Source organism: Mandrillus leucophaeus, unplaced genomic scaffold, assembly GCF_000951045.1.
Source record: "Mandrillus leucophaeus isolate KB7577 unplaced genomic scaffold, Mleu.le_1.0 Scaffold595, whole genome shotgun sequence".
NCBI lineage: Eukaryota > Metazoa > Chordata > Mammalia > Primates > Cercopithecidae > Mandrillus > Mandrillus leucophaeus.
This window is the reverse complement of record NW_012106419.1, coordinates 1,117,383-1,125,462: the sequence shown is the minus strand read 5'-3', so window position 1 is coordinate 1,125,462 and position 8,080 is coordinate 1,117,383. Positions and strand designations below refer to the sequence as shown.

The window sequence follows — 8,080 nt, the reverse complement described above, 5'->3', positions numbered from 1 at the left end:
AAAATCGTCAGCTAGAGGATGGATGATGAGCTGGCATGTATTCTGAATCTTAAGTTTATTATTACTACTGTAGCTCTAAAATTACTGTGATACCTAGAAAACAATAAATTTAAAAATCCTTGACTAAAGGCTTCAAGATGACTAGAAGCATTTCATTCCTGCCTCTCCCACTTAGAAGAACAAAATAGTGTATAGACAGTGACACTTCAAATACATTACCCAAGAGGATTTGCTGGAATTCAACAGAGAAGTGACAGGAAACACCAAATGTGGAGAAGGAGAAAGGAGAGACACAGTCCGCTGGTCAGGATCAGCTGGGAGCCAGGAATGACTTCCCAACATAGGTAAGTGAGAGATGGAGCAACCCACATCTCCTCTATGGAATCTTGCAATCCTAGCCACAGGACAACCCTCAACCCTGCCAACCCCTGAAACTAACATAGGTAGCTGCTGTGAGACCATGGGACAGAACTGCCCCAGGGAGAGAGCTCGAACTGGGTCCCACGCCCTTCCTGAAAACTAAGCAGCTACAGCAAGGTGCCATTTTCAAACACAGACTTTGGGAAACTGCATGCTGTCCTGGGGCCCAGTGGCATCAGGACAGAAGCATTATGGAAATTTGGGCTATCATGGTTGGGACTACAGAATGAGCTGAGAACGGTCCTATGGCCAGGACTAAGAAGTGAGGCATGGGCTACAGCTGCTGGTGCCAGGAAGGAAGTACCACTGGAATGGAGACTGGGACGTGAACTAGGCACAAGTTGCCACTGGGGCTTGGTTGCCAGCTGGGTGGAGGTTCTTGCAGCTGTGGTGGGGGTGGTGCATAATAGAATAAGTGTGGGCTGCCACTGCCAGGTGTTGGGGGTAAGCCCTACCAGGACAAATGTATGGGAGGGATGCATGTTCCTCACCCACTGGCCCAGGCTGTGGGCCACTGAAGAAGGCCATCTCCCAAGTCTCAGGCTCACAAAACCTGGGTGGGGACTGAAACTGAGAAACTGAGGCGGTTTCAGAGGATCACTGTCCCCTGCTTGTCCCTATTAACTCAACCTCACCTTCTACTGCAAATGGACCCTGCAGATCAGCAGCCCCACCTCCGACCATGACCTTGATCTCACCATGTTCTTTTAGTGGAAGACAACCACAAGTCAATGGTGTCAGGCCAACTTATAAAAACATCTAACAAGCAATATTCCATAAAAACCACTCGTGGGCCTGTTCTGTTTAATATATGGGGGACTGAAATGAAAACAACAAAATAGCCTCAGGTTTACAAGACTTCCCAAGAGAGGTGGTCTCTGCATGTTTTCAGAAGATATATGGAAATGATTTTGATCACTTGAAAAGAGCTCTTGTGGTACTAGAATGACATCCATAACTGACAAGTATGAAATGGAGTGTTTAGAGACATTAAAAAACAAACCAACCCATAGAGAGGGGAAGAGCTTCAGCAGTAGGGATATCAATGTGGTCTTAAGCGTAATGAAAAGCCAACATGCTACCCCGTAATAGAAACCAAAGTAACAATGGGATGCCACAAGAAGAATATTGAGATAGAAAACATTTCGAAAATGAATTATTCACTCATGCAGTATTATATTCTGCTTTTGGTCCTACATATTTTAGAGGATACAGAGAAAACTGCAGAAGTCTCAGAAAAGCACATCATGGCAGTCTAAAAGTTCCACATCTTTCACTTGCAGAAAAGCCTTCAGATCTGTTTTTTACTTAAAGAGAAGGTGGGTGACTTCATCATAACCATTGAGAATAAAACCTGTTGAGAAATTATTTCTGCCTTGATGATTTTATGCATGTAAGGGATGAACAATGAGAAATATGCTTAGATTTATTGGGAAAGAGATAGGTCTGTTGTATTGTCACAAGGGTACACAGATACCCAGAATGACAGCTTAGGGAGTTGTCCCCATTGGTGGTGACCCTCAGGGGAGATCAGGAGGCCTGTGTTTCAGCATGGCCTAGGCAGGTGGAAGGCAGGGGCTCCAAGATTCCATGACATCCCCATCTTCTAATTCTCTTATAGTGACGGCAGACCATTACCTGACCTACTGGACACTGCTTCCCTCACTCCCTTCAGAGTCTGAGCTACAGGCAGTGCCTTCTGCTCCAAGCTCTGGCACCTTAAACTTTGTTTTTGGCAGTTAAGGACTTTGAGGTGTTGGGTGTTGATCAAGTTTTCCTGAACAGTAAGTTAAGAATTTCAGTTATTTCAGGACAGTTAATCTCAGTCCTGACTAAACCTGTTTGATATCAGTAGGGTGTTTTTTTGTTGTTGTTGTTATTTTTGAGACAGAGTCTTGCTCTGTCACCCAGGCTGGAGTCCGGTGGCATGATCCTGGCTCACTGCAACCTCTGCCTTCCGGGTTCAAGCGATTCTCCTGCCTCACCCTCCCAAGTAGCTGGGATTACAGGCATGCACCACAATGCCTGGCTAATTTTTGTATTTTTAGTAGAGATGGGGTTTCACCATATTGGTCAGGCTGGTCTTGAACTCCTGACCTCATGATTTCACTAGTTTTTAACCCATCTTGTGTTTGGGTTTCTTCTCCCGGTTCCTGGCTCTACCTCTTCTGCCACAAACATCAGCATAGCAGAATCTGTCAGTCCTTTGTACAATGAGAGAGCAGAAATGAACATCCTAGAAATCAACCAGGAATTGCGCTCACAGCTGAAAATGAGCGAACAGCAGTTCCAAGACCTCAAAGAGAAATTTCTTGTCTCTGAAGCTGTGCTTACTGTCTGGCCAACCAGCTACAGAAATACAGTAAGTTCCATAGGTTCACTATCACCAAAGTGATGAATGATCACTGTCTTCTCTCTGAGCAACTAAATACTCTTTAGACCCGATTCCTCTCTTCTCTTCATCACAATAAACTTCATCCTTCCCCTACTCCCAGAAAGGTAGAAGTGGGTATTTTATAAAACCACATTTTCCTGAGAATCGAAAAACTGGACACAAAGTGTTTAGCAACTTTTCTATATTTGAAGTGAGGTGTAGGGTGGGATTAGAGTTAAAATCTCAGTTATTGATGCCTGATGCAAGCATAAAATTGCCTGATTTTCTCAGCAACAAGCTGAACCATTTTTTACCAGGATCCTTTCTGTACCATATAAAATCTTGCAGAATTTAATTTAAGCATCTGTTGAGGCCCATTAGGCAAAGCCTTGTGGTGTCCACACTGGGAGAAAGATGCTGATAGTTCATAGTCCCTACTTTCCAGGACCTTAACGAGGAGTCTGCTCTGAATAGAACCTGTGGTATCCGTAAGTGACAGCATCAGGAGCAGGGACGACCCTGCTGAGAGGGAAGTCCTGCTTCCCAGAGCAGAGGCTCTTATTCCTAACGAGGAAGAAAGAGAGTACTCAAGACTCTGCTGAGGTAGCAGTGCAGTGTGGAGAGGAGGGACCCTGGGCTAGTCTCCTGGGCTCCAGTCCAAGTTGTTTATCTTCTCTTTGCCTCAGTCTCCTGATCTGTTAATAGGGTCCTATAATTCCTACCTCTGTAAATTGCTGCAATAAAGTACAGGACCTTGTTCTTTCAAATCCTCTAGAATAGTTCTTGGCACAGAGCAAAACCTATTTATTACTTCTTCATTCTACTATTCCTAATTTAGCAGATATTTTGTTAGCATTTGGGCGTATTTCCTTCAGGGACTTATGGTCTCAGGCCTCACATTGCACTTAATTGTATTCAGATATGATTTTTTTAAAATCTTGGCAATATTTGTGGTTTAAATTCCCAATACGAGAGAACTATCAGTCCCATAGTTCTAGAGGCCTTCCCGAGGGTACAGTAAATCTCTGCTTTATGTTCCAGCTCAGTGTTTTACAGGAGAGGCTGCAAGGCTTGGCAAAGTGGCCCGGGATTCAGAGTCACACCTTAGTGGATGTGAATTCTGACTCTGCCTCATTTCAGTTGAGTCATATTTTCTAGTTGTTTTATGTGCTTTTGAGTTTCTCTTTCCTCATCCGTAAATTGGGGCGTATCAGCTGCCTTGTATTTGGAAGGTTGGTAAAGATGTGGCGCTTCTGTTGAGGCCCAAAAGGCAAAGCTCTTGCTGGCTGCACTAGGAGAAGCGATGGTAGCACAGAGCATCTGCTTTAAAGAAACCTAAAGAGGAGGCTGCTCCTGCCAGACACTGTGGTACCTGTAAGTGACAGCATCAAGTGCTGCTGAGAGCCTGGTACCTGGGATCCTTGTGTCCTTGGGGTGGATCCTGACTTCTCGCCTGTATGCAGTGACATGTCCAACCTCCCACCGAGACAAGTGTGTCTTTTCTCAGAGTGTGAGGAGCACAAAGGCATCACAGAATCTGTGCTGGGGGAGAAGATGCAGTTCAAGGAGGAGAAGCTGGCAGAGAAGTCGACACAAGCTGAGGAGCTCAGGTGAGGGAGGCTCTGTGTGGTGGGGCAGGCAGGTGGAAGGTGTGTGAGTCTCTGACGGGGGCAGCTCAGCTGGACAAATAAGAGCTAATCCGGGCCAGGAGAAGGGCAGGAATTTATATAGCAGGCACATGTCGTGCAAACATGTATACAACAATTAGAGAACAACAATACTAGTAAATTACCGGCTACAATTGTGACTCGAAAACAAGTCATTATCAAGGCAAAACTTACATAACACAAAATTAACCAAAGGAAAGTGAACAACTCAGAAGCATTTAGTACATTCAAAACATTGTGTAATCACCACTACATTTTCTCTTTTTAAATGTTTTATTTTAATATTTGTGGGGTGCATGAGATGCAATGGGTTATAATAACATCATGTAAAATTAGGAATCTATCCCTTCAAGCATTTGTTATTTATGTTACAAAGAATCCAATTATACTCCTTTAATTATTTTTAAATGTACAATTAAATTATTAGCTATAGCCACACTGCTGTGCTATCAAATACTAGGTCTTACTCATTCTATTTTTTTTGTATCCATTAACCATCCTCATATTCTCAACCCCACTACCCTTCCCCACCCCTGGTAACTATTCTTCTACTCTCTATCACCATGAGTTCAATTGTTTTGATTTTGAGATCCCACAAATAAGTGAGAACATGCGATGTTTGTCTTTCTGTAACTAGCTAATTTTACTTCACATAATGACCTCCAGTTCCATCTATGCTGCAGCAAATGAAAAAATAACATTCTTTTTTATGGCTATATAGTACTCCATTGTAAATAAATACCATGTTTTCTTTATCCCTAGAATCACCTCCTGACTTACTGGCTTCACATTATTTCATTCAAAGAATCTTTTCTTCTTGACCCTGTCATTCGTGCATTCTTTCATCTCTCTGAGTAACCTCAGCTATACCTGGCCACATTTCTCTGTGTGGCTTTGTGTCCAGTCACTGCGTAATGTACTATGTGCATTTTTACATGGAAATGTCCGCAATCAAAACGAGAAACTAAAGGGGCATCTTTCTGAAACAAATTTGGGAAGACAGCTAGTTTTATTTACAGAGGAAAAGGACGAATGGAATGCTGAGGAATCCTGTAGGAGCACTCTAATACAGAGGAAGCCTTTTATTAAAATTTTTTTTCCTCTTTGCCAGAGGCATTTCACCAACATGTGCTAAAATTCTGCTTGGAGGACTCTTTGAGGATATTCTCAAAAAAATCTCTGTTGCAACTCTTTGAAATGATCACTGATCCCTCTCCACTCTTATATTTTCTCTACTATCCTACCTTAGGCGATACAAAGCCCTAGTTCACTCTCAGGCACTAGAGCTGACCCAGCTGAGGAAGAAGTTACGGGAAGGGAGAGAGGCCTCCTTCTTACTCAGTCAGCATCTCAAGGCCCTTCTCACTGATGATGACTCTGACAACCACCAGGGGCAGGACCTCCGAGAGCAGCTGGCTGAGGGGCGCAGGCTGGCAGAGTGCCTTGTCCGCGAGCTCAGCCCAGGTAAGGTAGTCACGGGCCCTGATAATGCAAAGTCCTAGGCTTATGAGAAGACTCCAGACCTCCACACCTGCACAATGACAATTTTATTAGTGGTCTTTCTTTCCACTAAACGTTAGTGCCATGACATGACCAGGACTTCTTGTGTAGGAAGAGAGATGGGAAAGTCAGGGGTTGGAGGTCACAGTATGGCAAAAGCCTACTTCCTCCTTGATGGAACAGGCCTTTGGACCAAGAGGCAGCATCCATCAAGTTTTAAAGGACAGGAAGGAGGATGTGACAGGAGGCAGCTTGTGAAGAGTGAAGAGAGCCCTGGACTGAGAATGGAAGTTCCCAGACTCTATTCTCAGCACTGTCTTAGCAACTGTGGGCCAGCAATTTATCCTTCCTGGATGTCTGTGTCTAACTGGAAATGGGGACAAATTATCTCTTGCATGGTAGATCTAGCATTCAAATGTGGGAACACACATGAGTGTATTTCAAAATAAGACAAAGTTCCTCACTGTGTGATGTTAGATAAGATAGTTGATGTAGTAGCATGTGGTGTTAGGAAAGTTGTTAAGACTGGAACACTCTTGGCAGAGAGAATTTCCTGGGACAACACAGCAGAAGCCACTTGGAGGGTCTGTGAAGTTTCCTAACGAATGGAAGGGTGGGGGACAGGGTTGGTTGTCCTCTCCTAAAAGAAAGAAACAGGTTTTAGTGAGAGCTGTGAGGGGACAAAAGAGACTGTTCCTGGGAATCAGATTTGTGTCCAGATGGGGGAGACAGCTGCCAAAGTCCAGAGAGAAGCTGGGCTAAGCCTCCAGTGATACGGTGGGAAAAGGTATTTTTAATTTTGGCCCATGTCATGATGGTGACTCTCCAGATCAGAAACAGATTGTCTGATGGATCAGGAACCACACCAGGGCAGAAAACATGAGAGGTAAAGACAAAACATGAGAGCTTTCAGTGCAACACTGACTTGTACATAGATGTTCATGTCTCTGTTCATGTCTGTGTGGTCATATGGCTCACTGTGTTTGCAGTGGGTGAAGTGGGAAATATCCAAATGGACACTACTGCATTAGTTTTCAGAAAATGATAAAGTTGAGGATGAAAATGTCAAAGATGAGAAGGTTGAAAAAGTCGGAGAACCACTTGCCCCCAGTTAACAATGAACAATCAGGAGCTGGTAATGGATAGGTAAAATATGGAAAAGGCCTCAGAAAGAACACAAGGGAGGTGAAAGTAGTCATGGATTCCAGATGCAAGGATGAACAAAACTGCAGATTGTAGTAATTTAGCGCACTCATTCAATAATAAAATAGCCCCCTTAACATGGTTGTCTGTTTTCTTTGTGGTACCTGTAAGCATGACCTGAGGTGAACTTACCAGCCTTAGGGATTTCCTGCACACACTGACTAGAACTGTTCTCTTCTGCAATGAAAACTAGAAGAAAGGTCAGGTGCCATGGCCTACGCCTGTAATCCCAGCACTTTAGGAGGCCGAGGCGGGTGGATCATGAGGTCAGGAGATCGAGACCATCCTAGCTAACATGGTGAAACCCCGTCTCTACTAAAAATACAAAAAATTAGTCAGGCATGGTGGCGGGTGCCCGTAGTCCCAGCTACTCGGTAGGCTGAGGCAGGAGAATGGCGTGAACCCGGGAGGCGGAGCTTGCAGTGAGTCGAGATCCCGCTGCACTCCAGCCTGGGCAACAGAGCGGGACTCCGTCTCAAAAAAAAAAGAAAAAGAAAACTAGAAGAAGATGTTTATTTGCTTCCTATGCAGTTGTCATTTAGGTTCTTGTTAGGTAAGATAAATAGCAAAGAGTTAACAAGGAGAGGATTTAGGAAGTAACTAGCAAAGTTGCACACCAAGAAAAGTACCTAGACCAAAAGTACTCACTTTTCATTTCACAATATTAGAATATTAGAAGAAGACCTAGAAGGCACACAATCTTTGGAGTGGCTCAGCCTGTATTCCCTTGGTAAGAGTATGTTAAATTCAACCCAACTTAGCCACATGGTGTAGCAGCTGTTAGGGTTCTCCATGTGTGCTGTATATCACATCTGCACCATACAGGGATAGCTGAGTCTCCTCCCTCCTCAGATCCTATCTGCTCAGTGCAAAGAGCACCAGCTGCTCTCTTCTTCTCTGGCCCCCATGGCAGCCA

General features: G+C 44.1%; 1 pseudogene; it reads left to right on the top strand.

The window, feature by feature from the left end:
- Positions 1 to 2,010: 2,010 nt before the first annotated feature.
- Positions 2,011 to 8,080, top strand: part of LOC105553439 — an 11,474-nt pseudogene continuing 5,404 nt past the window's right edge.